Consider the following 7302-nt stretch of genomic DNA (forward strand, 5'->3'; position numbering starts at 1 on the left):
TGCAATTCAACTGATATTCCACTAACTTAAAGCCTCTACAATTACACAAAACAGTAAAGTGAAATCATCGTTGCAATTCAACTGATATTCCACTAACTTAAAGCCTCTACAATTACACAAAACAGTAAAGTGAAATCATCGTTGCACTTCAACTGATATTCCACTAACTTAAAGCCTCTACAATTACACAAAACAGTAAAGTGAAATCATCGTTGCACTTCAACTGATATTCCACTAACTTAAAGCCTCTACAATTACACAAAACAGTAAAGCGAAATCATCGTTGCACTTCAACAGATATTCCACTGGCATACACCCTCTTGCGCAAGCTACAACTTCAGTGAGCATTTAAGTAAAATTGCTGCTATATAAAATGATATTGTTTCCTGATCCATTCTGAAATTACACTGGACAACTGAAATAATATACTTACAGTTCATCAGGTACTATTCTAAATTAAACTCATTAAAGATACAATGAACAGTTAAGATAAATATTTTCAGTTCAAAAGACATACAGCAGAGTTACACCTGCTACTGTAAACAGTTAGGATGTATTTATATAGTTTACGAAATATCCACTGACTTATAGACGCTACATTTTTAATGATCAGTTGAGGCAGATCTTTACAGTTCTTAATAAACTTGCTTATACGTATTACAGACAAAATGAACAAATAAGATAAATGCTTACAGTTTATATAACATTCTATTGGCTTGTAATCTGCTACAATTACATTGAACAATTAAAGAAATATTTACAGTTCAACAAATATTCCACTTATCTATGCTTGCTACAGTATCAGCTAAGTAAGGAGAAATTAGTGTGAAAAATACACATGTAATAAAACAATGCTGTGTTTATTTGTTGCTAAGCGCAAAGAGCTACACAATGGACTATTTGTGCTGTGCCCACCAATGATATCGAAACCCTGTTTTTAGCGTTACCATTGAGTCACTGGGGGTGGGATGGGGGGCCTAATGTTGGGTTATTAATTCTTACCTAAAAATCTGATTTGTAAATGACTTAAATAAAGATTGATAATAATTACAATTCACTTGCTTAGTCTGATTAACACCATAACAGTTGTTGTTCATGTAAAGTGATGATACGTACAGCGTCTGTACCACTACTACGTCTATCATATCCCAGCCGGCTTGATGAACTGTGGTATTAGTCGCTACTGGATATAGCAGACGTAAGTATGGTTAACATATTATAATGTATTTTATTTTACTTTCATTCATGGGCCCTTAGAATTATTCTACAGTTATTACAATTAATAATTGATTACAGTTCACAAAGTATTCCGCTACAATTACGGGGAATAATTAGATAAATTTTCCTACTTCATAAGGTAAGTAATTATAATGCCTCGTGAATAAAGAGGTATGTTGACTGTTCACTTTAACCATATCAGGGGTAAGTCGTGGAATATATGAAATGATAAAATGTGAAATAAAATAAACGGCAAGTAAACAAGAGAACACTGACCTGTTTACAAACACTGATCGATTTATGTGAATTGATAGCTTAAGGGTTAACAATAACCAAATTAAACAGAGGAACTTAAACTTGTTTATTAACACTCACTAGTGAATGGAATAATAGCCCAAATTAACAATGACTATAATAATAAGTTTGTTTTAACACGGAGTGTGCGAAATGGTAGCTAAAATTAAGACTGCCCAATTTACGTGAATGTGGTTAACACTGACTAGAGAATAACAAGCGAAAAGTGAAAAAGGACGAAATTAGCTTGTTTGTTTTTGGTATCACGAAAACACATCCAGGCATAATAATGGTTGGAGACGGCTTGAATGGGTAATGAAGAAAAACTTTAATATAAGTTTAACATACCTGATGATGACAAAACCTTGTCGAAACGTTGTAAATTTGCTGTTACGTTAAACTTATATTAAAGTTTTCTTCATTACCCATTCAAGCCGTTTCCAAGCATTATTAGTCCCAGAAAGGGTTCCTCGTCATCGAACATCTAAGCATAATTAAACACATTTAGAACTATAAAGTGGTTTATATGCCAACACTGAACAGTTTTAAGTGAGTGTACGGTACATTAGATAAAACTACGTGCCCCAAAGTGAACAAAGTAATCATGGCATCTAGCATCAACTAACGATATAAATGTATAAGGTATGTTAGATAAAACAAGATATGCCACATTCTGTCCTTAATAACGAATGAAGTGAAAACTGACAAATATACAAATATAGTATTTGAAATGTGATGGGTCATTTGGTTAGAACATTGCGCTCAGTTGTCACTCCTGAAAATATCTAATTTCGCGAGACGGCGTGCCACCCTGATATACACACACATACACTACTACTATTATAATCGAAGCTGGAATGCCAACGTCAGGAGGTAAGGTTTACTTACTTCCCTCAATGGTAGGACCTTATTTTCGTTGGAATGCCAACGTCAGGAGGTAAGGTTTACGTACTTACCCTCAATGGTAGGACCTTATTTTCATTTTACATTTCTTTAAACAACAATCGCCTTCCCACAACTGACTGCAGATTGTAAAGAGTAAGAAATATGGGACGTTGTGGGCTTGAGCACCCACATTTTGCTCTCCTAACTTATTCTTACTTATTTTATGTTTATTTTTCTTTCTTTAACATGTGAGACTAGCGAACGGAGGTTGAGACTGGTAGACGATTTGTTTGTTTGAAGTTAAGCACAAAGCTACACAATGGGCTATCTGTGCTCCGCCCACCACGGGTATAGAAACCCGATTTCTAGCGTTGTAAGTCCGCAGACATGCCGCTGTGCCACTGGGGAGCACTGGTAGACGATGTATCTACACCGCAATGTGGGTTTTGCTTCCGTAGTCACCTCGAAAACCCAGGGTACATTTTATATCCCACATTATAGACTGTGTCCTGATGATCTTTTTAACATACGAAGCGTTTTTGTTGTAGTTGTCAAGGCTTGTTTTGATAATTAAAATGTTTTTTTCGTCACAGATTTGATCTTGCTGTTTTTAACTCTGTCCTTCCTTTTGATGTTAACATTTACTTAACTCTTGAAATAATGTTTAAATATATATGTTTAAGTAAACAAATGAATATTTACGTGTTTACTAAAACCCGTCAGTATGTGCGATATACATTCCTATACTAATGGTGATCATTTTGTCCACGTGTACCGCACACTAGCTAAAACAAGTTATGTATATATAAGCAAACAGAGGTTGGTTGTTGGTTTGTTGAATTTCACGCAAAACCACTCGACACTATCTGCATTAATCGTTCCTAATTCTGGAGTCATAAGCTAGAGGGACGGCAACTAATAAACATCACCCACCGCCAACTCTTGAGCTACTCTTTACCAATAAATAGTGGGAGTGATGGTCACAATGTAATGCTTCACGGCTGAAAGGGCGAGATATTCGGTGACGGGTTTCGTTCTCGCAACCCGTAGATTGCGAGTTGAGTGCCATAACCACTAGGTTATGCAAGGTCAACAAAGGAACACTGGCTTATTTACCAAAAGTTATCAATTTATGTTAGTGTATGGATCATTACATAAAGCTAGCGAATTAAAACTAGGCGAAGAAATCCTAGGTTGTTTACTAACAGTGACTGATTTAGAAGTGTCCAGATTATTAGCAAAAGTAAGTGGTAAACAACACCAAGTTGAAGGTTTGCTTTCAAACGAGGGTCAGTTTAGGCTTAACGGACAGGTTGATCGGCCAAGTAATTGCGGTGACCAAAAAGTTATGAAATAGAAAAAAGAAATGCAGCGAAAAACAAAACTTGTTGTAATGTGTTAATATACGCATAGACATTGGAACCAGAATGTAGAGGGCACGTGTTCCAATAATTAAATTGGAGCCAAAATACCATTGCTCCCCCCACGCTCACACACAATATTTTACTAACAACAATTTTGTATTTAGTTTTTCTATGCCAGCCGAAATGAAAGGAGATTAGTTCTTTGATTAATTCTAAACAATACGCTGTTAGTAACTTATTATGCATCTTTATAACGCGTATACTTGTTATTATCTGAAACATTCTTATTAATTGTATTACTTTCGATTTTGTAATACAGAGCAAACAATTTAATTGATATTTTGTCTGTTTTTTGAAGGTACACTGTACACTATAGTACTTGATACTGTGTGAAATTGTTGAATAATATTTTAAAGCGTTTTATTGTTTGTCTGTTTGTTTTGAATTTCGCGCAAAGCTACACGAGGGCTATCTGCGCTAGCCGTCCCTAATTTAGCAGTGTAATAAGCAGGGAAGGCAGTCATCACCACCCACCGCCAACTCTTGGGCTACTCTTTTACCAACGAATAGTGGGATTGAGCGTCAAATTGTAACGCCCACACGGCTAAAAGGGCGAGCATGTTTGGTGGAACGGGGATTCGAACCCGCGACCCTCAGATTGCGAGTTGAGTGCCCTGACCACCTGGCCATGCCGGGCCTTTTTTATTGTTTGTCATACACTTTTTATTCATTTACGACTCCCCTCCCCTTAAAGTGTATGTTCCAACATGCCTAAATATACATAGCTAACATTCACGTTACAATCCTATGCCAATGTCTGAAGACCAGCTTGTTTGAAAACACTAGGAAGTTTAATTTCGCTTAAACAAGTTGAAAGTAACCAAAATAAATCAGATTTATTTAACACCTCTGATTATTTGGTGAAGGTGATTATTGGTTAAGAAAAGTTACGATAATATGTGAATGAGCTTAATAATAACCCGGTTAACTGTAAGTAAGCAAAATAAGTTTGTAAGTTTATAATTGCTTAGTTTATTAATATCTGGAATATTGGAGAAATATGTAATAAGTAAACAAAGAAAACTTGCTGGGTTACTACAAATAACAGATTAGTTTATATATGTGTACAGTATACTCACTAAAACAACTAATATGAATACGAATAAAAACTAGCCTCTTTATTAACATTGTTCGATTTACGCGATCAAACATAATTATATTGGGTAAAACATATATATATATATTTATATATAAAGAGAACAACTGGCTTATTTACTCTTAATTAGAAAAACGACAAAGAGGAAAACTGGCTTGTTTACGCTTAATGTAAAAAAAAAAAAGAGAGAGAAAATAAACTGGCATATTTACTCTCAATGTAAAAAAAAGAGAGGGAGAAACTGGGTTTTTCATGTCATTGTAAAAGAAAATGAGGAAAACTGACTTGCTTACTCTAAATGTAAGAAAATCTTACCAAAATATGCGAAACTTAAAAAGGTGAAAAGGAATTTGTTCACTACATCAGGGCACTATACATTAAATTAACTGAAAGCACCGGTTGTAAGATTGAAGAGGATGTGTGTACTGTACGTATGTGGAATCAACTTGGAGAACCACACACGTACCCAAGTGCATTGTGTTAACGTAATACATCGTGTTTTTTTTTATTTAAACGATAGGATAAATTGCTACTTGGCTGAAGATAAAAATTAGGTATTATTAAAGAAAGAATATAGTCTTTGGAACATTATTTTATTTAAATTTTTTAAATTCCGTAACTTTAAACACCATAAATTTAAAAAATTATAAATAAAATTGACTGCGTCTAGCAGGCGTGTGGAGTTTGTCCATTGCTGTCGACGTCTTTCTACACTGTACTTTAAAGGGGTCGTCTGTAATCCGTTATTCGGTTACTAGATACTGTTAAATTAAATTTCAATTTCATTATTCCTAGTTATCCTAACCATTTTGTGAACAGGAAATGTAATCAATATACTAGCTTTTTAATTACTATCGTAAAATGATATATTTTCTTTTAACATATCCGTTTATTGTATCTGTGTCTTAAGTTTTATTAAGAAAAAAATGTCTTCAATACTAGACATCCCACTGAGAACTTGAAAATCTTGTTAAAATGTCTTCTGAAAAGGTAAAAATAACTCACGAGGCAGATTTTTACGAAATGGCCATCACAAGCTCTGTAGTTAAGATGTGACACTTTGAAAAAATACGAAAGAAATAGCCCCCCCCCCAGTGGCCCAGCGGTATGTCTGTGGAGTTACAACGCTAGAATCCGGGTTTCGATACCCGTGGTGGGAAGAGCACAGATAGCCCTTTGTGTAGCTTTGTGCTTAACTACAAACAAACAAAAACACGAAAGAAATAATTTAGATAATTCTACATAATTTAGGAATATAAATATATATAATACACGCAGAACTATGTATATCTGTAATAGCTAGAACAAAATAATGTAAATAAGTGTCTATATTGAACTATCGATGTCATATTGACAAAGTCGTTGTTTTCTATTTTATTCATTGCTTGTAAAATAACCATTTTTATAATATAAATCTTAATTTATTTAACGAATTAAGACGTTGGAAATGATATATGCTTTTCAACTTACACAATACTGAACATGATATTGCTATTATTGCTACTAGTTGTTTATTTATTTGAAAATGTGTCTGTAAAAATCATTTGCCAGAATATTTTCTTAATCAGTTAATACTTGTTTACAAATTAATTTTGTATTGAAATAATGAAAAATTAGCTTGTAATACATTAATCCTATATATTTTGAGTTTTAAGCATATAATTAAAAAATAACATTCAATAATTTTAAATGTTGACCTTAATACACAAACGTCTATTAAATGTAACTAAGTTTAGTATGAGTAGGATAAGAGGTAAAAATATAAGTTGTTTGTTTTAGAACAAGGCTACTTCATGGACTATATGCACTGTTTCAACCATGGGGATCGATTTCTGAATTTTAGCATTATAAGCCTTGAATATTACTACTGAACCACCATGAAGTAACAAAAAATCCACAAAAACGTAAATTATATATATTCCTGGATAATTTAATAACTGGTAAAAATAAGAAGTATGAATATTCAGATAAGAATCATACGACTGGTGAAGGGTATAATCTATAGGAAGAAAAAGGTGTTAGTGGGTGGTGAATTCATCAATAAGTAAAAGGAATAATGGGATAGGAGATAACCAAGTAATCTGATTGGTGTGTTAAAAATTTAATTCGCTATTGGATAAGGGAAGAACTATTAGAAACAAGCAATATTAAAGTCGGAAAAGAAGTACAAGATATATAATGCTTGGAGACGGCTTGAATGGGTAATGAAGAAAAACTTTAATATAAATTCGATGACGAGGAACCCACTTTGAGACTAATAATGGCTGGAGACGGCTTAAATGGGTAATGAAGAAAAACTTTAATATAAGTTTAACATGACAGCAAATGTACAACGTATCGACCTGGTGATGACAAAACCGTGTCGAAACGGGGAAGAGTTGAGGT

General features: G+C 33.8%; 1 protein-coding gene and 1 long non-coding RNA gene across 8 annotated transcripts in view; one reads left to right on the forward strand and one right to left on the reverse strand.

The window, feature by feature from the left end:
* LOC111086855 overlaps positions 1–5321 on the reverse strand; it is a 15456-nt gene extending 10135 nt beyond the window's left edge. Inside the window, exon 1 of the long non-coding RNA XR_002611577.1 lies at positions 5233–5321. This is a non-coding gene — a long non-coding RNA (uncharacterized LOC111086855). The remainder of the gene's footprint in view (positions 1–5232) is intronic.
* LOC106463828 (pleckstrin homology domain-containing family H member 1-like) overlaps positions 1–7302 on the forward strand; it is a 151051-nt gene that overhangs the window by 2892 nt on the left and 140857 nt on the right. The window lies entirely within an intron of this gene.

This window comes from Limulus polyphemus, unplaced genomic scaffold, assembly GCF_000517525.1.
Source record: "Limulus polyphemus unplaced genomic scaffold, Limulus_polyphemus-2.1.2 Scaffold1494, whole genome shotgun sequence".
NCBI classification, from domain to species: domain Eukaryota; kingdom Metazoa; phylum Arthropoda; class Merostomata; order Xiphosura; family Limulidae; genus Limulus; species Limulus polyphemus.